We start from the raw sequence: 25,654 nt of genomic DNA, 5'->3' as shown, positions 1-25,654 counted from the left end.
TCTGCCATCCACCATAAAGAGAGGCGTTCCTCAGGTAGCTGAAGTGCCTGACCTTGAGCACGTCACGATAGACAAAAATGGAGCAGAGGAGAACATTCTCTGTGCTCTGAACAATTCAGTGACGTCACCGGATGGAAATATTGAAGGTTGAAAGACTTCTATTCCGGAGGAGTGGCTCAGAAATAAGCGACCAAAGTTTGTCTTAGTCGCCGAAACACACACAGCAATGTCAAACACCATTCACGCTCTCGCTCACACCTGTGAACTATTTCACTTTTCCGACCAAAATTGGGCGGCAGGTCTTCAGTCTGTGGCGGGAAATTAGGGCGAATGAAGGGAAAGCACATGAGCGCTTGACAAGAAAGAGCAACAATGCCGTGTTTAAACAAGAAACAATGCTGTTTATTTAGAGGAAATAATTCTGTCGCACCAGCTTTTTCAGGGTCACATACTGACACAACACAAGCTCCATTTCTAAGGACAGAGGGGACGACCCTGCAGTTCAGTGGCAGGAACACTCTCACCTACAGACACCAGTGTGAGGTGTCACAGCTGCACAGCTTCCACTGCACCCACAAAATCCCACAAAAACACATCGTGAGCAAGGAAAACTGTTCAATCCATTCCACTATGGTGTTATTTTAGATGCGTGGCACTTGACTGTGGTCTGCATCTTCCTTATCCTGCAGTCTTCACATGGTCCAGGGGTATGATAAAGCCCATCCCAGCAAGAAGCAGGGGATACTCTTAAAATAAGCTCCTAAACAAGCCCCAGAATATTGACACAAACACACACACAATTTCACTGCAGTAATACATCTGTTGGATTGTATCCACTGAAGGAGCTAATTGTAAAAAATGACCCCTGCAGACCAGGGACATCCCGAAAGAGCAGCATTGGGCTGCTAATGGAGGTCCAGACATCATGAGCCAGATGGTCCAAATGTGCACCTTGTAGCAGCTGCTTTATCACTAGTATTGGGAAAATAATTCACGTCCAAAATAGAGGCCAAAGCAAAAGCCATTTTCTAAGTCGAACCTTTTGGTGGGGAGCACATCTCCCTCCCACACACACTCAAACGCACATCCTGTCTTCTAGCCAAAATAAACAGAAGCACAGACAGAATGTGTGTGCCGCATCACCCGCAACCAACAAAGGAACAGCAGCCGGTTTTTATCAGGATTCAAACTCCATCAAGAAGACAAGGCTTTTACTTGCAGCATGACGGATGACATTTGAAATGGCAACAACATTTGGCTTCATTAACCTCAGCCTACTGCTGCACAGAGAGACAACAAGCAAGCAGACACGCCGCACGCACACTCACTGTCAGACAACACACCATCACATTAGATCATTCTTACATCAGAGAGGCAAAGTTTGGTGTCAGATCAGGCCATCCTGGGCAGAGCATAAAGGGACGTGGAAGTGCAGCCCTCCCCCGGTGAATTGTGGCTTGTTTTTCGGGCTCGGACACTCAGCCATGCACGCAAGGACAGTCTGTTGTCATTTAAAGGCTCACTTGTTTAATACGCCGGGTCGCCATCTATGCATGCAACTCACACTGGAGACAGAAGTCCAACAAACAAGAAAATAAAAAGTTTGGAGAGACAATTTGAGAAAACCATGTGATGAAATATTTTCCGAAGCGCTCGGTGAAATAACATACATCGCCTAGAGCAGCATTGAAGACACTCTGGTTCCACTGATGTGTCATTGCAACGCCAAGTCTGAAGGCCTCACCAAAGAACTGAAAGGAGGGCGTCGATATGAATCCTTCAATGTTGAATTTTCCGCTCCTCTACCAGAAACCATTGACCTAATTAGGTTCCCAACAAGAACTCGGCACTTCAATCAGAGCTCGGTGCCACGAGAGAGCGCGAGGAGAGCGTCTGATGATGGAGCTCCAGAACGAGGTTCACACATAGAGAGTAGGCGGCGCCATGCCAGGGGGTTTAAGACTGTCACCTCAGAGGCTCATGCCTCACTGTACAGGACAGTAGTGGATGCTATGTCACAGTCCCTCTTTTTAAAAATAGGATTCTTGGTATAAGAGTCACGCTGACAAGAGATCACGCAACAACATTCATCTGAACACATCGGCCCTGGTACACCGCGGGATTTGTCAAATCCTACACTAATACAGGGCTGAAATGACTAGTCATGTCGAGGGGCTCTGTTTCCCAAGCAAGCGCCACCAGCGGTAAGAGGGAAACCAGAATGTGCAATATCATGTAAAAGCCTGAACTGCTGCTTGAAATTGAGTCATTCCTGAAAATGCAGTTTGCAAGTTGCTGACAAGACTGCAGACAAGAGGAGGAACAGAATTGCAAATACAAGGCAGCATGAATGATATTCTGAAAGTCAGAATACCAATGATATATTTTGTATAAACATGCCTTTCAAAGATGTCATGGAAGCTCAATAACAGATGAGAAAACACATGAAAACCTTGTCTATATAACAGTCGATACAATTGCCATAATAGAGTGAGTAAAAGACAGTGTACTAGTGGTTAAAGGGAAAACATTTAAGAGACGGAAGATGAGGTCAGTTGCCAGGGTCAGGCAAGAATATTTGGTTGAAGACAGAATGAGTCTGCACCTTGTTGGGATTCCACCTTCTTCTGCCGCTTATCCGGGGTCAGGTCGCAGAGGCAGCATTCGGAGCAGGGAAGCCCAAAGCAGTTCTTCCCGGGGGATCCCGAGGCGTTCCCAGGCCAGACCGGAGACATAATCTCTCCAGCGAGTCCTGGGTCTTCCCCGGGGTCTCCTCCCGGTAGGACATCCCAGGAACACCTCCCCAGGAAGGCATCCAGAGAGCATCCAGCTCAGATGCCCGAGCCACCTCAGCTGGTTCCTCTGATGTGGAGGCGCAGCGGCTCCACCCCGAGCACCTCCCGGATGACCGAACTCCTCACCCTATCTCTAAGGGTGCGCTCAGCCACCCTGCGGAGGAAACTCATCTCAGCCGCTTGTATCCGCCATCTCATCCTTTCGGTCATTACCCAAAGCTTCGTCTTGTGACTCAGCTCCCTCTTCACCAGGACGGTCCGATACAGCGACCGCATCACTGACGTTGGGATTCCAAGGGATGTAAACACCCTGCTAGAGGGTGGTAACAGGTGGTCTATACAAGGGGCAGTGCTGGAAAGCTTGTACGCAGGCTCTGGTCAGGAAGAGCCTGGGCAAATGATCTTAACCAAATAAAATAGTTTTCCCCAAATTGTAACTGCTAGTTCTTGTAGTTTGATGGGTGATTTTTTTTTTCTGGAGATCTCATCCGTCCATTACCAATAAACTCCTCATGGAAAGATCCCTATATTCACAAAAGTCACCTTCCGAGTTCCTCACTCATCCAGTGCTTTTCTCCAATCCTGCAGAAAGGGAAAGCTGCGGATAAGATCTCTGGATGGTTGTGGATGTTTTGCGCTCGAATAGTGTCACAGCAGCAGATTTTTAACTCCCAAACCCGACAGTGTGCTCCAGCTATCCACCTACATCCTAGCCGTATCTGACAACACGTTTGCTTAAATATACTTATCTCTCTCATGATTAATTCAGTGCATCACTTCCCAGCTCAGAAGTGTAAAGTTAAAGTCGCACAGCTAGAAGACACAAAAATACAATCCATCTTTTCTGACCCTCACTGACCCCTCAGAACAGCACGGCAAGGTTATATGGTAATAAACGCAAGTTTTCTTGGATTGGAAAGTTCAATTCTTTTCTCATAAATACAGTCAAAGCAAGTCAGTTGGAGACAAAGTGAAGTTGAAAGAGAAATGATGTAGTGAGAAATGAGGTAGTTTAGTGCTGGTCTCGACCAGGGCAAAGGCAAGTCAACCCATCTGGTCACCAACTAACTGTTGCAGGAAATCCCGGTCGATGAACGTCATCAAAAAATAGCCACATGCCTTTTGGCAAGGGATGTGGTGGCTCCCGGTGCCAGCGATATATATGTGAGAGCGAAATCTCACCAAAGAAGTTCTGCCAATACCAGAGTTTATTATTGATGATTGAGTACAAGAATAGGCAACTTTTGATATATATTTATATAAATATAAATATATATATATATATATATATATATATATATATATATATATATATATATATATATATATATATATATATATATATATATATATATATATATATATATATATACAAGTAACGTCTGACTTAGGACCTGCTCAACTTACGTACCAACATGGCCAGCAGATGTAGCACGTAGCACGTAGCAGCCCGGCAACGCGTACGACAGTTACGGCAGCACAGTATCCCAGCATCTCACTCTCACACAGCCATCTACCACTACAGTAGCACCTATAACCCTCATGTCGGCTATTTTGAATGGCATTCGACTTGCGTCCAATCCGACAACCAGTTGGTCGGAACTGATCCCGGTCATAAGTCGGATGTTATTTTCAAATCAAACTAAGACAGCTAAGCTAAGCTAACTAAGACGGAGCTGCTCAACATTGCTCCGGTTACAGACCATGGCTTACCACCACACTTGTGACCATCTTGGGGTGTGATACAGAGGTAGAATTAGTTAGATGTTGGTTATTTATTCCAGATTTTAGCACTTTTTTGTTCTGCTGAGCCTGGTGAAGCTCTCACGGGCTGTCAGTGAGAGAGTCGACCCTATATTTACAGTGTTGGGGGACGCTTGTGTAACCCACTGTTTAGTGCCGAAACGGTCCTCTGTACAACAGCAGCGTTTTCAGTGTTAGAACCTCACAGGAAAACAAATGCGTCACCCACGATGGCAAAGCCACAGGTCCACAAAGGCATGTGAATCTCTGACTTCCAATCTAATTCAGCAAACTTACCAGGGAGAAAGCCTTTTTATGGAAACCAGGATGATGGTGCTACGATGAGGGCACTATACCGGCAGTAATGCTTGGAAATTTAGGGGTCCAATTCTCATGTTCCACCCCAGCGTGACCGCGTGGTCTCAGGATGGGTCCAAGATATTTGCATCGCTTCCTCAATCGATTCATGGTGGACGCAGGAGCAGATAAGAATACGAGGTAGAATGTGCAAATGGAAAGAAAGTGGGTGGAACAGCGAGTGCTGGCGCTGAAAAAGAGATGCTATTTAAGAAACCAAAGATGATTTGAGTAGGTCGAAGTGCACATTAGCTCTAATTGTAAAAAAGCGGGAATGCAAATGATGCCTGTTTCCTGGAGTGAATCATTTGCGGGTCAAAGTGTTTTGATTAAAACTAAACACTCATTCACTCTGGGCGTATTTGACTAAATCCACCGCGGCAGGTCCTCTTTCCTCCTCCTCTTTCACTTTCCAATGCATTGAGTGCTCAATGATTCATCCAATTTGCAAGTTCAATGTTGCCACTTTCAGGTGTGTGTGTGTGGAGATGTGTTTCCGTGTCTTTCAGTGGTGAAGCAGCACTCATGGGGTCACACATCTCATCCCCATGACAACACAGAGCTCGCCTGCCTCTGTGAACACCTCCACCTATCTGAGTCATTAGGCAGCCAGCCACCCATGCGGCGGCCATTATCAGACGGCCATAACAAAGGGCCCGGCGTCTGTGGGCGGCACGCTGCACTTCAAGTTTCCCTTTTTGAGGAAGTTCTGAGGAATGGACAGAGATGGGAATCACTGCACAATCAACAAAGGCAAGGAAAGCATTTATTTGAAATGGACACTGAGCATTTAAGCTAGTAAAGGTTTTCCTCGTAGGTTTGTGTTAGTCATGTGGTACAAGAAATTATTGGCACTGTACAGTCAAATATGATACTTAACAGGCACAATACCGCATCAATGTCTTTTCCGAAGTACCGCAATACAGTGGTACCTCAGGTTTTAGAACATCTCGGATTTCGAACAAATCAGAGTTCGAACAAAAATTTCAAGATTTTTTTGCATCTGATTTCGAACGAACATCCAGAACTTGAACTCCCCTGAAAAAAAGCTGGAAAAAACATAACGTGCGTGGACCGATCAGCTGACCCACGATGCGCTTTGTTATTGTGTATAACGCAGCCTCTGTATGCAGACGTGTCCCGTTAGCTACATTTACTGGCTGTTTTTTCTTCATACTGAGGTGTAAAACCTTTCCTGTCTCCACACTGGACCGTGGTAGAGTGTCACAGGGGAGGTGCTGGAGCGCTCACTCCAGGGTTTGATGTCCTGTTGTGGGCTGGAGCTGGGACAGGGATGAGGCGAGTCTGGGACAGAGCGTGACTTGGTTTATGACTTTGTCACAGCCAAACTGCACAGAAGCGCACATTCAGAGCTGGACACGCACCGGGCACCTCTTCACTTCTGGAGAGACGTCACTCACTCGGCAACCCCTCCCACATGCAGCGGCCACACACATAGAGGAACAGCCACCTGCAGCAGACACTCTACATTCACTCCTACAAAAGACTATTTTAAGGCTCGGAACGCATTAGTTCTTTTTCCATTCATTGTAACGGGAAAAAATCGATTCAGATTTCAAACAATTCGCTTCTCGAATGGCCGTCTGGAACGGATTGTGGTTCAGAACGAGAATTAAAAGTTTTCTATATTGATATTTCCATAGATACTTGGATACGCTGATGCATTTTTGACATGTTTAATACTGACGTTTTCTTTTAGTTTGAGTTATTTTGTTGATGAAGGGAGCGGCTCATTCCCCTGTCGGGACAATGAAAGTCTTACTGGACTGATGTCATCACAATAATCTAATTTTCATGATATTGTCCTGCATTATATGATTTTTCCCCCTTAAAATGTCTTATTACAACATGTCAAAGGACTTACACTATCGCAATATATCACAAGGTACCGCATCACCACTGTATCATGATACGTATCGTATCACCAGATACCAGCCAATACACAGGCCTGGGAGCTTTTATAAGGTTGAAGAACAACCAAAGACAGACAGGTCTTTCAGGACACTTCTAAATGCATGAAACAGAAAAGAATAACAGACAAGAAAAATGATGAATTACCTGAATCATCTCAACAAAAACATGAATTATGTTGCATAAACCCATGGTAATGATACAGGGGAACGCTGTAATTGTGGTTTTGAGCAGCTTGTTATTTGTGTATGCGGCCATTTCTAAACTTCTAAAGGCAAAACTACAACCATAAGCAAGCACAGTGTGGGGGCCTGGTCCAGCTGGCAATGGGCTGGGACGTGTCAATGGGCTACTGTGTGTCCTGGCTTTAAAATTGCTATTTATCTGTGCTTTCTTTAAATAAAATAAAATAAAATAAAATGACGAATGATTACTTTTTATAGCCTGCTGCAACATGATGTCCGGAAAGGTCATTTCCACAGCACCAAAAACGGCACAATTTTCAGTATGAATAATCATAGTCATGTACTTTTGAATTTGATCTTTGAAATATCGATGCTTCAAAGAAGATAAAGAAGATCACTCAACTTGATGTCATGAAAGAAACTCCTGTTGGCCAACAAAGAACTTTCAATTGTCATCAGAATTGTACTCAAACAAAGTCACTCGAGTCTCATGATAAATCATGAAATATGCGTTGAAGACAGACTTTCCTCTGGTGCTGACGTCCACATCACACCGACAAATGACGCGATACGCTTCTTTTGACCACTGGATTGTACGAGTATGTCATAAGGAGCTAGCGCACGGGTGTTTGTTTACGTTTTCATCTTGTCAACTGACGTTGCTTTCTGCCGTCTTCTGTTGGAACTCACCCATTCAGGCATTGGATGAACCTCCCACTCCTGGAAAAAGTCGCCTTATTGACCTTGAAATGCTGATTCATTTACAATTACATTTTGACTATCAGCACTTCCGTTCATGGATTTCTTGGGTCACCTATGACACGGTGGAGTCAGGCATTTGGCAGTGTAAAACAAGTGGTGTTCTTTTGGTCTTTGTTCTATTACTATGTCTAGCAACTATTGGCACATCTTTTCGTGCAGTCTGGGATATTTAAAGGATCAAATCTGCCCCATCGAAGTGCCAGCACGGAATCTGAGCATGGTTGTCTCCCTTGACGTCAACTTTTAAATGAACACATGACAGCCGAGTCACGCGTTATGTAATCCATGTGCTGGCGTGTTGACTCCGCCATGCCAACCCCCTGGGCTGCTAGCGTTCTGCATGCTGGCATGACTTTATGGGGAAGCAGCCTGAGTCCCAGCACAGATGAGTGAGAATTGGGAGGGGGTGGTGGGGCAGAGCCTGTGGCTGTGGGGTGAAGCCAGGGGGACAGTTAGAGGAAGGAAGGGAGGAACTGTAGTCACTGGAAAACCAAACATTCATCACCAGTTTAAGTTTCATAAGTGCAATCGGACACAGTAAATACCGCTTTTTTTAACGTCACTGTGAGACAGAGACTTTGTGTCATGAATCAAACTAGTATCCGCCCTTACGCAAGGAAGTACAGACAAGTTACTGAGCTGCAGTCACCACCATGCATTTTGAAATTCAAATATCCTGAAAAGTTTGGAGAGAAAACTGAAATAATATCTGAAGGTAAGTAGCAGGGGTCCATGCAAAACTGTCGGCACCAGCCAGGATATCCTCCGATGCACAGATCAAGCGCCGCATGAGCCTCTCAGTACCGTAACCAGCGACATGACGCAGAACATATCGCACTTGAAACATGAATGTTTTAGTATTGTTTGTTAGGAATGATGTTATATTTTAGAGAGACACACATTGTGGCCACGTGGCTCATACTGCAAGTGAACATTGGTTTTCAGCTCTAGATATGTCTGGTTCTTCCATGGTCAGTTGGCAGAAACCATATTCTAATTGTGAAATTGACTTTTCAGTAAAGTTGAACACACTGATGTGCATTGTAAGTATTTGTAGATCATCATGTAGCTTGACAACAGCGGCATTCCAACATACTTTTGTTCCGAAAAATTGCTATTCATGCATCATCTCCATTCACAAACTATCAATATCTATCATTTTGAAATTAAAATGGTTTGGAGATTTACAGATATATATGACATATATGCATATTGACTGTTAAAAAATCTAACATGCACAGCTGAGAGGGAGCAAGACAGAGCGGTTTAGGAGTTGAATGTTAGTCACATTTCACAGAAATACATTCTTTTGTCACATCTTTGAGTCTCACTTAAAACCTGTGAGAGTGAGAAGACCACCAGGCTGCTCAGTACTAGTCAGACAAAAACTAGCTGGAACAATCCATCAGAGAAAGTCTGTCATAATAGTTTAGATTTATCATCTCAGTTTTGCTTATTCATGATATTATCATGTCATAAAGCTGAAAATTCCAGTTTTTGTCATTCAAAGCTCACTGTAGCATTGAATAGCTGGTATTTCGATATTTAAAGGGCTTGTATATATTAGTAACAGTAACAGGGTAAATAAGTTCAGTGAAATATTTGTGGATATAATGTGTCCCACCTTGATGCTTGGGGCATAAAACTGTATTTTAAGGATCAATTCTAAATAACAGAAAAGAGTGCCTTTCATTGCGCGCACAACCGTCCACCTTCTGTGCAAGTGGAGCTTCTTAAAGACATCAGCGATAACAGCGAGAATAAAATCTGATATGTGGACATGTTTTTGAATGTCAGACCAGCTTCTGACCTTCAGAACTCATAGTTCCCCAGAAGGTAGATCTAGAGTACATACAGTACTGTGGGTCTCATTGATCTAGCAGCTGATCTTCACAGATGTTCAGAGAGCCACACAGCGGACTTCGGCATTCCTCATTGGTTGGCAATGCGCCTGCTTCAAGTTGTCTTTTCCAAGTGGCATTTAAATCATTTCGTGAATGAGCACCGTGCGAACAATTAAAATGCAGCCTATTGGGGTTGCTGGAGCTATTTCCAGTGGACGGAGTGGGAGTTGTAGCAGAGAAGAATCTATTAGTTTCCCTGAAGTGGGCCAAGGTCACAGCCACTGCTCTGCTTCTAGATATCTGATCATCAGCTTCCATCTCAACTCTCTGACTAATTCGGCGGCATAAACAGGCAGAAGGCTTTTAACAGGGAAAAAAAAAAGAGTCTGGCATTTACAGTACGTAACACGTCTCTTGGCAGGCAGCTCTGCAGAGGTGAGAGTGCTGGTGAGAGCGTGGAGAAGAGCTCTCGGAGGCCATTACGCCGCACTTTGAAAACTGCATTCCTCTCGCTTCCTGCGCTCTCAGGAATGTTCAAGCGCTTGGAAAGACTTTACTGAAGTGAGGGATCCACGGCGAGGGAGATAACAGAGTGGTAAAATGAAATAGACGTGCAAAACAAAATCAAAAGTTCTGTCACGCAAAGTGTTTCATGCTTGTAGTTTGGTTCCTTACTGCGTTACTGCTTAGCCATCCATTGTCACAAAACTCATCCAACACATCGAATTTATAGTAATACGGAAAGTCACACAGGAGGAGGAAGGAAGGAGAGGACATTCAACATTCATAGCAAGGTTCATCACAAAGTTCCACGGGGCTTCTGTGCTCCAGGTCTGTGTGCGAACAGAACTGCTCTCTGTGTGTCCAGTGAAGCGTCGGCCTCACCGCGAGAAACCTCAGTGTGCGCCCCTGAGGTCAGAAGTGAGTCCAGTCCCGCCGTGAGCCGTGTGTTGGTCTGCCACAGGAAAGTTTAGTCAAGGAGGAGTACCTTGATATTGGCTGTGAAGTGGGCAGCTTGTTGAGATCCCACAGAGGCAATGACTGAACACACTGTTAGGAATATTCAAAATATTTCAACAAGGTTCCATCCTGCTGTCAAGAGGTTTCAGGCCAACTTGTGAATTGAGAAGAAAGCCGCTCAATTGTGGCCTGGACTGTGAATTTTCACAGCTTCTCTGGAGAACAAGGTGGCACTGTTTTCACTTTCTAACCTGGAAAAGTGTGTTTATTTACACTTCTTGTTCAAGAATGAATTTTCTCTGAGATCACAAAGTTGGTCGCTGAGTGAAAAAATAGTGCGACCTGTGCGTGCACACATATGACCAGAATAAGAGGAGGACATTGGTTTGTCTCATGCGCCTTAACTGCTAAATTCAAGCAAATGCAGGTGGTTTCATGGTGACCTGAGATGCTATTGTAGCTTTACATGTAGTCATACATCAAGCGTAGGTTTCCATTATCCCATGGTAAATCAAATGAAACTGCAGATTCCATTCTCTCAAACATGAATTATTAAAAATTCAAATTGAAAAAAGAACAGCAACACTGTCTGATGAAAATAAGAGGCCAGGAAGTTGAACTTAGGGAGTCAGCGTGTGCGGCTGGGGACGACTGTCTCCGACACTAGGACCCTCAACATCGGGTCTCCTCAGGGCTGTGTTCTCTCTCCATGGCTCTTCTCCCTCTGCACCACCTGCTGCACCTCCCGCCACCAGTCTGTGAAGCTGATCAAGTTTGCGGATGACACCACCATCATCGGGCTCATCTCAGACGGAGATGAGTCGGCTTACAGGAGGGAGATGGAGCTTTGGATGGTTCGGTTGAGGGTGAGAGGTTGGGGAAAGCATCATACCCCAGTACACACTACAACAGATCCATGGGTGGAGTTGCGGCATTCATCGCATGCCCCCATTGTCATTCAAGGTCAAAGAAGGACATGAATTGAATTGAATGATTTTTTTTCTCTCACTTTAAGGACGTGGTGACAGTGCCAACGTGTACACAAGCCCCACAGAAGAAGCAGATGGGCTTATTCTTCACAACATCTATGACATCGGCCCAGTGCAAGAAAAGCAGTGACCTCTCCACCAAGAAGCCGGGACAAAGGAGGGTGTGAGAAAGAAAGGTGAGGACAAGCTAGGGCCATTCCACCGAAGGGAATCTGTTTGGATGTTGTGGCTTGTTAGCCAATAGTTGAGTGTGAGTGGCAACACTATAAACAACAGATACGTAGGAAACCTGCCATATGTGATGCTCACCTTTGCCTCAAAAAGCAAATATTTTTGCCCCTTCGTGCCACAGTTTTCTGCCACTGAGAACAGGGACATGGAACTTACACCTGACACCGAAAGGACTGACGCTCACTCCAGGTGTTACCTCAAGCTAGAACCTACTTGCTGTGAGGGTGCAACGCTAACCACTTCAACACGACCTCAATGAAGCCATCCACTATATTTTTAAGAGAAGAAATGTGCTGAACGCCAGACACTCAATGGTACTTGCATCTCAGTCAAATACAAGACACACATGAAGACAGCTTGAGAAAGACAAGCACAGAGACTTGCAGCATCACCGTATCACCCTTCACAGTCCCAAACAATAGGTCAGTATTTCGCCACTCTTTGGCACTACCTGACTCATTGTATAACACTTTTTGAAGCGCACCAAAACCAGGAAGGAAACTCTTGCACCTGAGGCTGCTTATCACCTCTATTTTTAGAGCGAACAAATTAAAACGAAAGGCTTGAAGAGTCGAGACAAAATCTTCGGCCGTAAAAAAAGAACGAACGGATGTCCAAAAAAGAGAGCGGACGCGTGTCACCGGCAACTCTGACTCGCATTTGACGTCAACAGCGGATCACCGTCAGCATCGCCACAGCAGGAAGGCTACCTGGGGACAGCCGGAGACAAACCTATCAATATCCAGTCTCTCATTCTCACAGCCTGCTTCGATCGGAAACACAGTTCGAGGATCGAGGCCGAGGCTCCTCCAGCCCTGCAGACGGTGGAGCTTACTGTGGCCAGCATTAGATTATGTGTCTGCAGCCTGATCAATGAAAGATGGTCATGATAGCGCCACGGCGGGTGGAAGCTTTGACGCCACCTCCTTCATGACCCGACAAGAGAAAAGAATTACAGCCGACTAAGATGGCCGGCGACACTCTGAATAAATAGCTTGATAATATGGTTAAGAATTTAGATAGCAGCCCTTTTTTAATAAAGGGTTTAAATTCTGAGAGCCTCAAAGGCGCTGTATCAAGAGACATTTATATCGACGATGATAAAGTCGGAGGTGAAGTTTGTGTAAAGACTCCAGCCTATAAATAATATCTTCAAAACTCTCATTAATCCCAAAGTTAATCCTTTGAAGCAGGGCCACGCTAGAACATCCACGCAACAGAGATCTGCCATAAAACCACGGTTGATATCACAATAAGGCAGAATCCTTTTCTATTATCTTGAAAACAAAGTGTCCTCATGAATAATAAGGTTTCAGTGATTCCAGCTAAAAAGCCAGGAGGACGTGGGTCAACACAAGCTGCCGTGACTTAAAAAAAAACTCAGCGCTAACTAATCTTGACAGCGTCGCACATTCACCTCCGTCTCTGAGGATCACTGTTAAACCCCTGAGCGAGGTCATTAACCCCCGGCAGCAGTAAAACTGTGGTCATAATGGGAGCTAACCAGGTGTGAATGTCTGCGGCTGAATGAATGAGGGGGCTGTATCCGTGTTACACTGATAAAAATGAAATAGAATAGAGTGTGCACAGGGAAAGATAACGTCGGCATATTCACGAGGCCAGCTTTATGGAATTAATGTCGGATGACAAGATCATAGCCGCCGCCCTCCCTTTGGAACGTATTTGGGGCGAAAACAAGTGGTCTATTTAGTGTTTGTTGTTGTGCTACCTGGTCGCGAACACTCACACTGCGCCTGTGTTCACTTCCAGAGCACCTTCATTCAGCAGCAGCATAAACACTCCACTGTGTCTCTGCCTATGTGTGCATGTGCGTGTGCAGACCTGCCGCTTTCACAGTGAGCCCAGTGTCCGTGTGAGTCGCTGGTGTACACGCGCCGTCGGAGGCCTGCAATCTTTCAGGACGATGATTTTATTGCTGTTTAAGAGAGTGTCATGAGGAAATGCTTGAAAAAACAGGACTTCGGGGTCAGATTTACTCGTGATTCACGTGCAAAAATGTGAGATAGCTAGTTTTGTAGCCGCTAAAAAAAGTGCAAGGAAAGTACACCGAGGTTTGCAACAGTGCAAAGTCAAAAAAACAAGTGTGCACCCAGCTTGTGTGTTGCCATGTTGTATTTGTACACACGAGTCACCAAGGAACTGTGGTAGTATGCCTCGTCCTTTAATGGACATTTTGGCGTACAGAAAGCAATCGCAAAAAACATTTTTGGAGTATCAAGTATTGGTCTGTTAGTGGGCCAGTACCCATACTCCTAAAATGGCCACTTTACAGCAACAATTTTTGAATGTCATTTGAATGACATTTCTTTAAATTTGTACTGCAGTGAAACATGTAACACCCATGTACAAGATAATACTGAAGATATAACAGACGCTATATGAAAATAAATAAATAAATCAAAGTAACTGTATGTGCAATGACGTAAGTACTAGGTATCAGTATCATATGAAGGTACCCGTACACTACGTGTTTTGAAAAAAGACTGGTATCCATCCTTTGTCTTGTTGCTATAAATAAAAGGACACTGAAAACCTGTGTATTCCGCTACAGAATGCAAGAGAAGGAAACTTTCTTCTAGCCGAACTGGTTTCAGTGCAGCAAGAGGCTCGCGGAAAACCTGAAATCGAGGTCCTAAAACTTTCACAATAGCGGAACTTGTCGTGAAACAAGGGTCAGGCTGCTGCTGGAGAGACACAGGCGGCCAGAAGTGACGACCTCATGGCTAATTTTTGTGTTTAATTTCTGCTATACAAAGCACTTTTGTTGCAAATGAAAATACTGATGTCAAAAGTACTCAATGTTTAACTGTATACAGTAAATATAAATCACACTTCTGAACCTTTTGCATGTTTAAATTTGGCACGTGTAATGAAAGACAGAATCTCTCTTCATGAGATGCAATGGCTGCATGGATGTTTTGTCCCACTGACAAATGCTATAGTGAGGATGTGACTGCACTGGAAAAGATCCCGTGCTCTGCTCTGCTGCCCAAGTGAACGAAACTAAAGTGTAGTTGGGGATAAAATGGTGTGAAGTGTATTTGCTGGAAATGCATTATAAGTTGCCCATAGTCATTCAGATATACAATACGGCAGCATATTATCTCACAATAACTAAAACATGAGGAGATATTTCATTTGAATTCAGTCAGTGTACCCACATATTCCTCAATATGCTGTAAGGATGTGAGGAGGCAAGAGAACGAAGGCGAAGTCAAACACACCTCCAGCAGAAAAGTGAAACCAAAGTCTGTTCCTGGGGGTCAACAGTGTCGCCTTCCCGGTTCCCTGCTGAGAAGAGAGGGTAACTCTGCCGAGTCCTTCTCCGGGCACAGCACCTCCTGTTGGGCATGCCAGTCAGCCGAGCAGGGGGCTTGCAACGGTAAAAGGCGGCCTGTATGCCCAGAGCGAGAGCATACACAGCTGTTTAAACCTCTGACAACCAACCCCTCCTCTTCCATTCAATCCTGCCTGCCTTTTAGCTGTAAGTGGGGAGCGCCAAACTCCGGACAGAGAAGGGGCGCTGTCACTCTGAAGGATGATGTTGCTGCAAGGGCCAGTAGACTTTAAGACTTTAAAAAGTTTCCGAGCACCTGTCAGGCTTTGCACGACTTGCTATCATTCTTCAGAGGCAAACTTTTGCAGCGTTGAAGGAGGAACTTGTTGTAAATGATACATATCTCTCACACAACCCATCATTTGAATTGAGATGTCTGAACATTTTTTAAGCCACAGTAGAATACTCTTTGGATATGTGGTCACAAATGGAACATGCAGTTCAACATTCATGCAATATTCAGAACAAAAATATTCTAGTTTTATTATTTGTATTTGTTACAGGCCACAGGAGTGATATAAGGTAACTACTAAAACTGTACATGTCTCTCAGGTTCATTGTTCATTTAAAAGGGAATACAAGTTATTTATTTTATTTTAAACACTTTTGTGTTGTTTATTTGTCATTTAGTTTGCTTTAAAAGTTGCAAAGTGCTCTATACAGTGTTGTTCAGTATTATTGTTATATGCTAGGGTCGTGTAATATACAAAAGACAGCAAAGAAAAAAGAAAAAAGAATGACAAAAATCGGCAAAAATTGGCCAGTTCATTCGTTCATACTGGTGCACCCCAAATTTTGAGTTAGAATTGAAATATTCTATGGCAACTGAACATGACTAGAAAGTATCACATGTAAGTTCAGAAACACAACAAACAAAGTTTTATATTTGAGGCATACCTTTGTTTACAAAGAACTTCTCAGCTCAATATAGAAGCTTCAACTGAGCACCACCAATGAGACTGCGGTTCATACTGTGGTACAGAAATGAGTTGGATATTATTTTATTATTTATTGTTGTCAGTCGCGCAGCGCATTTGTTTCTTCATTTTGTTTCTATTCATGGCCCCCATAAACATACCTGAGAACTTAACTAGCCACATAACAGGTTTAATATTGCTATCCTCGACAACAATAAGGCAAAACCACGTTAACACCAGTGTCTGTGCATCATCCATGTGGGTGCCTGAATTCAGATGATGTGATGCCACAGGCTGACACGACTGCTTAACTGAGCGATGACAGGACGGTGAAGTCATCTCGAGCCGGACTTTAATTGGGAATTAAGTGTAAGTGTGGTTGTTTGTCCTGGCAGCTAAAAGAGAGGTCGACACGCTCACATCAGCTTACGGCCACAAAAAGCTTTTACACAATCTAACGGAAGGTCACGGCGCTGTCTATCTTTGGAGGAGGGTGAAGAGAAGAGGAGCCACACGGCGAGGCAGATAGAGGTCACGTCAGATTTGAAAAGTCTTGAAAGTGTTTCTCCGGCTGTTTATTGTCGGCTCCAGCTGTGTGTGTGGCCTGGTCACCTTGGCTCAGCGGGGAAAGATATCATGGATAACAGCCGTGTTGATGAGGAGCCGTGGAAGGTCAAACATGAGAGAGGGATGCTATTTGAAGAGAAGCGGCCAAAACCAAACACAGAATGGCACTGACTGTGGGGGAAAATGCCATTCGCCAAACACAAAACAATATCAGAGTAACTTCCCTGATTCAGGAGTTGAGCTGACTCACTGCAGCACCCGAGAGCACTGAACTCCACTCGACTCAGCAAAGCAAAGTGATAACCCTGACTTATTTATTGCAGGGAAGTCATTGCTTGCTGTGTTTTAAGTCATGTTTTCAGTGTTGTTATGAACAGAGCTGGGTGGATGCAGTTCCAACATCTCATCTACCAATGTACTGGCTCTCTCTCTCTCCTCTGTACATGTCCAAACCATCTCCATCTAGCCTCTCTGACTTGGTCTCCTAAACACCTGAGCACATGTGCTGTCCCTCTGATCCTATCCATCCTGCTCACTCCCAGAGAGAAGCTCAGCATCTTCATCTCTGCTACCTCCAGCTCTGCCTCCTGTCTTTTCCTCACTGTTACCAAACCATACAACATTGCTGGACACTTTCCCTCTCATCCTTGCCGACACCCTTTTGTCACACATCACACCTCACACTTTCCTCCAATGATTCCATCCTGCCTGCACCCACTTCTTTACCTCTTTCTCATACTCTCCATTGCCCTGGACAGTTGCGCCTCAGTACCTAAAATCCACTTGGGTCCCTCTCATTCACACACATGTATTCCATCTTACCGCGGCTAACCTTCATTCCTCTCCTTTCTAAGGCAAACCTCCACCTCTCTAGCTTATCTTCCACTTGCTCCCTGCTCTCCCCACAGATCACAATGTCATCTGCAAACATCATGGTCCAAGGGCCTCTTGTCTAACCTCATCTGTCAACCTGTCCATCACCATCGCAACCACCTTGAACTCCTCTGTTACACCTGCAGCACACCTCCCCACCTTACACCTGGCATACATGTCCTGCACCATTCCAACATACTTCTCTGCCACTCCAGACTTCCTCATACATGAAACTATTATTAATCACATTAACGTAGAATAACTGGCAGACATTGAAATGTAACTTAGCCCTTAGCTAGAGGTGTGAAAACATAACTAAACAGGGTTTTTTTACCTTTGATATAATGTTAATATTGTATCACTTCATGTCAACTGTATTTAAAACATATTTCAGGTGAGCTGGAAGTAAAATACAATGACATAGATGGCGCCAAATAGCTACCCGGTTCGCCTTCCCGGCATTTCCTCAGGATGCAGTCAAGCAACAGGAGCGACAAAAGAACACCATCCACTCAATTGAACACAGACGTGTCTAAGTACATTGTCTTCCAGGTTAAATCAGGGGACAGTAACAGCAACTTAGGATTCTTTCAGTTCATTGTTAAAGGCAAAACAAGAACACTGATCTCTTTGTAATAGAATACAAAACACCACATTTGATTTTGAAGATCTAAAAACTAATATGTGCTTATTAATTTTATTAATGACATTATTATAAACGTATCACAGCGCACCGTATTGTGAGGCAGTTGCCAGTGCTCACCTGCACATTTTTACACCGCCATGAAATAAGGATATAGAACTCTGGCAACCACCATGACATAGGGTTTGGTTGACTGTTTCAACTTGAAACCATCCTGACTAGATCCCATTGCATAGCAAATAAAAAAAACCTCAGTGCTCAACAAAAGCTCTAAAGCATAAAACTGAGACGTCAGTTTGTCTAAAATAGTTTTAAAACTGTAGCTTTGTTTCGGCACATTATTCAGCACTAAAATCAGGAGTACATTTCTGCAAACTGCTGACTGAAAATAGGTGCGATCTCAACATCAGGAGGCAGATAACGTCCCAGATATACTGTGAAAGCAAATTCCTTGAGCACTTCTGCGACTTGTCTGTGTTGTTGCGTGCCAAATGGACACGGATATGAGTAAGCAACACACATAGAATACTGAATTGAAATGAGTATTTTACTGGGGAAAAAAGGTGAGAAAAGCACTTCAGCAATCCAGGAAACTGAGTGCCAACAGCGGAGAACTTAAATACAAACAGCTGCAGGTAAGAACCACAAGAAAAAGAAACTGGTTGCTGCAGCAGAGGAACAGTAGAGATGCTATTCAGAAACTGAAATTTCCAGCAGGATTAAAGGGGCAACTTTAAGTGGTTATTTTGTGACTTATTTAATCTATTGATATGCTACATGCAAGCGTATTTTACAGTCTCAAACCTATGAGCCTGAAAGCAGCAGGTCAGCTCGCAAGTGTTGGAGGCATTTCCCTTCATCTGTCTTGTCTTTGTCAAAAGCAAAGAAAAGGTGCAAACTACACTTCTTGACTTGGAGGTTTTGCTTCATGACCGTGAAGTAAAGGCAAGTGCCCAGAACATATGGTAGTGGGTGACATGTCACATAGAAAAGGGCAAACTGAAGTCATAATCGTAGCTGTTGACGCACAAAAATATATTAGTTTGAAATCTGCAATTTTGTAAAATGGTAATATTCTCTTAAACGTTTGGCCCCTCCTGGCACAGAGAGGGCACAAAAGCATTAGGTTACTTTTCTGGAACACTATTTCCTCTATTTTGAGGGGCAAATTTTGCGGCACTATTTTTCTACACTGACTATTGTCTTTTGGTTTTCAGGCTGGGGGAAGTACTGTACATGTACGTGGCATTGGAGCAGTCCACCACACTATCTGCAAACTACACTAACAAAGGAGAAATTCGAGCCAGAACTGCCCGGCACATCTTGTATTAGTATCTCCACCATTGAACATTAATGGAGAAATCTGAGGTTGAACTTCTTTCCTGTTGAACAAGTTACAACGAAGCATGTTTTACAATTTGCAGCCTAAAATTTACAACTCTAATATGTTAGTATAACAACAATAAATATGCGTCAGTGACAGTACAATATGCAAGTACAACAAAGATAGTAACAAGTGACCTGTTACATCCAACAGGTTATGACTAAAAATATGTCCCGCAACATGCAAAACTGAGATCATAACAATATAAGGAAATGCTCAATACCTTCAATACAGAGACCATAATCTACCCTTCCTCACTTTGGCACACACGTCCTTCCACCAGCGACAACACTCTAGGGAAATGCCCTCTTACTGTTCAAGTGGCCGGCGTGTAGTGAAGTGCAGCCGCTGACATGACCCTTGTCTCATCCAACATTAAAGCTCACTCTCAAATGTCCCCGTGAGATGACTGCATGTCATCCGTGTGGAACGTGCAGCCACTCTACTGCAGTCTGTCTGACAAAAGCATGTTTGACAGCTCAAAACATGAAGCCACAGTTCACATCACAAAGTGGGATCACGCCGGCTGAGAGCAGCCGCCATTGGCTTCGGATTGAACAAGGCAACTTATTTCAAAGTAGCTGTAACTCATGCAGTGGAGACGCAAAACCGTCATAACATAGGCAGCTTCACCCATCATTTGCGTGATAGAGGTTGCCATGCAAAAGACCACTCTTCTTTTTCCGCTTACATTATCACGGGCAGTGAGCGCCATCTAATCCGCTGCATGGAGTGCAGTAGCGTTATCAAGAATTGCCAGGCTGTAGTCTGGGTTTGCAAGGCTTCGATGCTATGAAACATATCTATATATATAGAGATATATGTAGGTATATGTGTATTCTAAACCAAGAGCGCCACCTACTGAGCTCTGAAATTTAGGGCACTGTTCCATGACACCCATCGCTATTGCCAACCCTGACCGCACATTTGATAAAGTGTGCAGGTCTTCACAAGTTGACGTGTTTTTGACGCCAACATTAAACACAGCCCTTCTCCAGAGGCAGGCGCTCAGCAAGCAGGGTGTCCTGGGGACGCCTTGTACTGAAAACGGGATGCTCTCATTTCAGGTAGGACACCCTGAGGACGCCTGACCGTGTCACGGCCATCATGCAACTCAGTCACATACATGGACTCAACGCATCTCCTCGACGTTAAAAAAAAAAAAAAAAAACAGGCGACACCACAGCATTGGTGGAGGAAATGTGATCAGACTCATTCTCATGTATTTTGAAGCTGAGTATATCTCTGGATATAATTGTCCCTCAGGTAGTGTTTGTGGATCTCATGCTCACAAAGGATTTTCACGTGTGAGAACGTGCAGTGGCACCTCGGTTCTCGACCACAATCCGTTCCAGACGGCAGTTCGAGGAGCGAATTGTTCAAAATCTGAATCGATTTTTCCCATTACAATGAATGGAAAAAGAACTAATGCGTTCCAAGCCTTAAAATAGTCTTTTGTAGGAGTGAATGTAGAGTGTCTGCTGCAGGTGGCTGTTCCTCTATGTGTGTGGCCGCTGCATGTGGGAGGGGTTGCCGAGTGAGTGAGGTCTCTCCAGGAGTGAAGAGGTGCCCGGTGCGTGTCCAGCTCTGAATGTGCGCTTCTGTGCAGTTTGGCTGTGACAAAGTCATAAACCAAGTCACGCTCTGTCCCAGACTCGCCTCATCCCTGTCCCAGCTCCAGCCCACAACAGGACATCAAACCCTGGAGTGAGCGCTCCAGCACCTCCCCTGTGACACTCTACCACGGTCCAGTGCGGAGACAGGAAAGGTTTTACACCTCAATATGAAGAAAAAACAGTCAGTAAATGTAGCTAACGGGACACGTCTGCATACAGAGGCTGCGTTATACTCAATAACAAAGTGTGTCGTGGGTCAGCTGATCGGTCCGCGCACGTTATGGTTTGGGGGAGTTCAAGCTCTGGATTTTCATTCGAAATCCGAAGCAAAAAAATCTCGAAATTTTTGTTCGAACTCCAATTTGTTACAAGCCCGGGACGTTGGGAAACCGAGGTACCACTGTATATTTATTTTATCCCCAGTCTATTATGTGAAAGTCTGCAAAATAAACTGTTAGAAAAGATGGTCTAAAATCTGCTATAATAATTTGTTACAAAAAACACAGACCAAAAAAAAAGTTCTTGACTTGGCGCAAAGGTTACGGCCTTTGCTGTCCAACATCTGTCTGGAGTAGGGATATTATAGCATATCTGTCCTGCAGGGTCTGACATTTTAGATGCAAAGTTGAAACTTCTAAATCAGGGGAGTCAAGTCAAGTAACACCTGACTGACTGAGTCTGTCCTCAGTCTGCATGAGCTTGATGGGCCACTGAACAGTTGAGTTAGAAGTTAGTTTTCATTTGTATTGCATTTGTCAAACATTATATTGTCCACTGAACTTGTGCTTAAGCAGCCTATTGAATTCGTCCGTGATCGTATGAGGAGTAATAAACAAGTCAATGACATATTGAGTGAACAGTCCACTCAGACCAATCCAAGCGTCTAGGACAAAACACACTGGAGGGAAAACACTTGAGGTAGAAAGACGTCGTCTGCGCTCGGCAAGATGCATATTGCACTTTAACTTTCCATTTCCGTCATTCAAAAAAATAAAGTATAATGAATCAAAACTCTGAAGATAGTTAAATAAAGAGGACTCAAAAGACATTGGAAGTTAATATTGATTCTACAAACAGAATATTATTTTTTTATGATACAGCAGCTAATTGATAAAGTTTGAATTGTTCAGTTTTATAAGCTTAATCGGATGTTTATTCGGGAGATCAAGTCCGTCCCGTCCTCCCCCAAACACAAAGACGTAAACAACAACATCTTCTAATTCAAACTTTACAAAACGCCGGTGCTTGAATCCGCGGCGACAGACGCTGCCCACTTGACGCTGTCGCATCTGAGCCGATTATTCCACTGTTTATGTCACTCACGTGTCTCAAGAAAGCAGTAAAAATGATGCTTTACTCACCGACTGTGGTCCGGTTCGGTCCCTCCCTGACGTGTCAGAGTCCAGCGGCAGCGGAACACAGTTCGGTGGAGACTCGCTGCCAACGAGAGGACCACAGAGTTGACCAGTGCGGCGGTTTCAGCAAGCTGCGCGTCGTGAGAAATGAGACAGGAAATGGCTTTTCATAATAAACCCAAAGAAAAGCATCACCAACGAAACACGCGGGAAATATGCTGTCAAAAGCTATGCAATACATTTTACGTAAACAAATCTATTTCAATTAAAGGGCGCTTGATCTGAAACATTTTTTCTTTTGAAAGAAGCTTTCAATTGATGAATATTTATTTATACCATCAGACCGGAGGTGCATCTTTTTGACAGTAGCTTGATACAAGTATGTCACTCCAATGCGCGCAGTATTTTCTTCCATTATTAAGTGATACATTGAATTAATATTTAAAATATGAAAACATTATTGTAATTCTAAAGAAGCACTTTATATTTAATGTACAAAGAAGCAATGTTGTTCAGTCGCTACATCATGAAACGAGGCGAAGAATGAATTCCTATATTGTTAAATTATTGTTTTTTGCTTTATAAGTTCACACTCGACTGAAACGTGTTTTACAGAAAAACGCATGTCACAGTTGATCATAAAATTAATTGTTTCTTTTGTTAATTTCTCGCAATAATCATCAAGTTAAATAACCTGAATATTTGTGTTACTATTTTTTTTCTTCATTTTAAATACATTTTGTAATAGTATTTATATTAAACCTACAATTATTTTACATAACAATACCATATATATTTTTGTTTGCCCTGAAAGGCATGGTTATTCTTGCGGGTGTGGTTCTTTCACAGTCACTTTTTAATATGTCAATGAGGGAGAGGAAAACCTCTTAATAGTGCGTATGACATGATCTCCTGTTTATATACCGATCACTGGTATGATAGAAGCCAAATAAAGCCGCAAGGAAGTTGAAAAACATTTCCTGGAAACCAGAAATTACTAGGCTTTCATCCACAGTGCACATGTTGTGCCCCTGAGGCAAGATTTGTTCAGCTGGTTTTGCATATTCAGCCAGGCAGCAGAGCCAATAAAGCAATGGTGGAAACGCGACCTTAAATGCTGCGAACTTGTCACTACACTGCGCGTGTTATTCAAATGTGATGGCTTACATTCAAACCAACGCCGACACGCTGCGTGCCGTGGACTCAATTATGTGTTCACGCTGTCATTTCTCCAGACGAAACACGGCCCACCTCGCTCGCACCGTTTACACTTCTATTCTGCAGAATGTAAAAGATGTGGTGATTCAAAGCCAGAGACTGTTTAGTTCAGTTCGCGGTTTGATTGACTTTCCCGCTGACAGCAATTGAACATGACGCCCATTATTGTCATGAACGCAGGAGCCTGGTGCCAGAGAGGGTCTGGCTCCTTGTGCAGAGGAAGCTGAGGGCTGCAGAAGGGCTGTCACCAGCAGGGGGGTGAACACTCCCCCTGTGGAGGGCCTGATAACAAGACACTTCTTCATGCAAATGTGCTGGCGCTCACTGATGACACCGAAATAACCGCCATGGACGTGAACGCAACACTCTCTTGACTCGCTCTTTCCTCGATTCATGTTCTTCATTTGAGGAATTTTTTCATTTTTCTCCATCACTAGTCAGTGGCATAGCTGGCACACTCCACTTCCCCAAAAGGAATTTGGTCACAGTCCAAATACTCGTCGCACCAGCGTACACCCGCCTCAAGAGTCGCCGCCGCCGACAGGACAGGTCCCACCGATCATTTGATTTAAGATCCCCGAGCATCTCACAGTTGGATATCTGAAGTAATCCCCTAGGACTTCATGGTTAACTCGCTGCCCCCGCGATGCAGCCGCAGCTATGCAGATGGAAGCGTGAAACAGCATTTTACTTCAGCTTTTCAGTGAAGAACTGAGGAGGGAAATCTTCTCTCTGCCATCATGTAACCTTTATCATGCGATCACGGGCGCTAAATAAAGCAGATATTTCGACCAGTAATATTGAGATGACAACAGCACCTCCGTGTACGCTCGCCCTCCTGCCAGGTGATTCCCCGATGAGCTGTACAGTATGAATCCTTAAATTTCAACAGGCTCCTGGAGCTCTTCAAACTCCCACTCACACTGTTCTCAACAACCTGTCCGTGCGTCAACCTGGTTTCCACGGCAACAAAAGTGCCACGCTGCGTCCGTCCGATGTGAATTTAAAAGCACATCTTTAAATGGAGCGTTTTTGACGGACCAGAGCGGGGCGAGGGGGTGGGGAGGACAAAAAGGAAGAGGAAGCAAATCACTGTCGGCACTTCAGGCGGATGATTAACTTCAGCATGAGCGGGTGAAGAGGGAGGAAAGTTGGAATATGGAAATGCAGGGTTACAGGAGGTGGGGAGGCGAGAGGGAAACGCTCTCTCATTCCACTTTATCTTGGATCCTGCACAACCTTCAATGTGTCTCGGTATGAATCAATTTGTCATAACATTACGACCACACGCCGACTGATCCCCATGTTGCTTTTGACAGCAGCAGGAGGATGGACACGCAAACCTGTTTGGTGTTTGTGCCATTATGACAACAGCTTGTTGCCTTGTCAATGCTGAACAAAAGACAAAGTCAGTGTACAACTGAACCCTCACTCACTCACTGTTCACCTTGCCTCATCCTCCATGGCCGTTCACACTTAGCAGCTCAACACAAATGCGCAAATGACGGCATTTATTCCATTTAAACAATTGTCAGAAATGAACTTTAGCAAAACATTGGCTGAAATAAACATTCAATTCCATCTATTTGTGTTGTTTGTGTTGCACTGACATTATTTGCATTATGGTGTTGAAGAAATGATAGTAGTGTAATAATAACAGAAGTAGTTTTTTTCATGAGTTGCAGTTCAAATGATTACTTTCATAACGTATTCAGTTATAGTGACGAGATGATGAAGCTTCATGAAGCAGTGACCTCATTTTCAATGGCCACTAGATGGCACTGTCTGACTCACATCACCTACTGAGCTTCGAAAAGCAGGGCACGACAATATCATAGGCTACTGAAACCACGCGTCTGTTGATGCATCAATACCACACATGTATGAGCTCAAACACGACCTTGTTTGGGCTCATTTCCTATGTC

The 25,654-nt window shown here is 44.0% G+C and overlaps 1 protein-coding gene across 1 annotated transcript in view; it reads right to left on the bottom strand.

Annotated features, from left to right (window-relative positions):
* The window catches only part of znf385c (zinc finger protein 385C), a 148,058-nt gene extending 125,434 nt beyond the window's left edge, over positions 1 to 22,624 (bottom strand). Inside the window, exon 1 of the mRNA XM_053850821.1 lies at positions 22,518 to 22,624. The gene's annotated coding sequence lies outside the window, so the exon portion shown is untranslated. The remainder of the gene's footprint in view (positions 1 to 22,517) is intronic.
* Positions 22,625 to 25,654: the final 3,030 nt, after the last annotated feature.

The sequence above is a fragment of the Synchiropus splendidus genome, chromosome 19, assembly GCF_027744825.2.
Source record: "Synchiropus splendidus isolate RoL2022-P1 chromosome 19, RoL_Sspl_1.0, whole genome shotgun sequence".
NCBI lineage: Eukaryota > Metazoa > Chordata > Actinopteri > Syngnathiformes > Callionymidae > Synchiropus > Synchiropus splendidus.
Note: the sequence above shows the minus strand (reverse complement) of the source record. Positions and strands in the feature narration are given on the sequence as shown.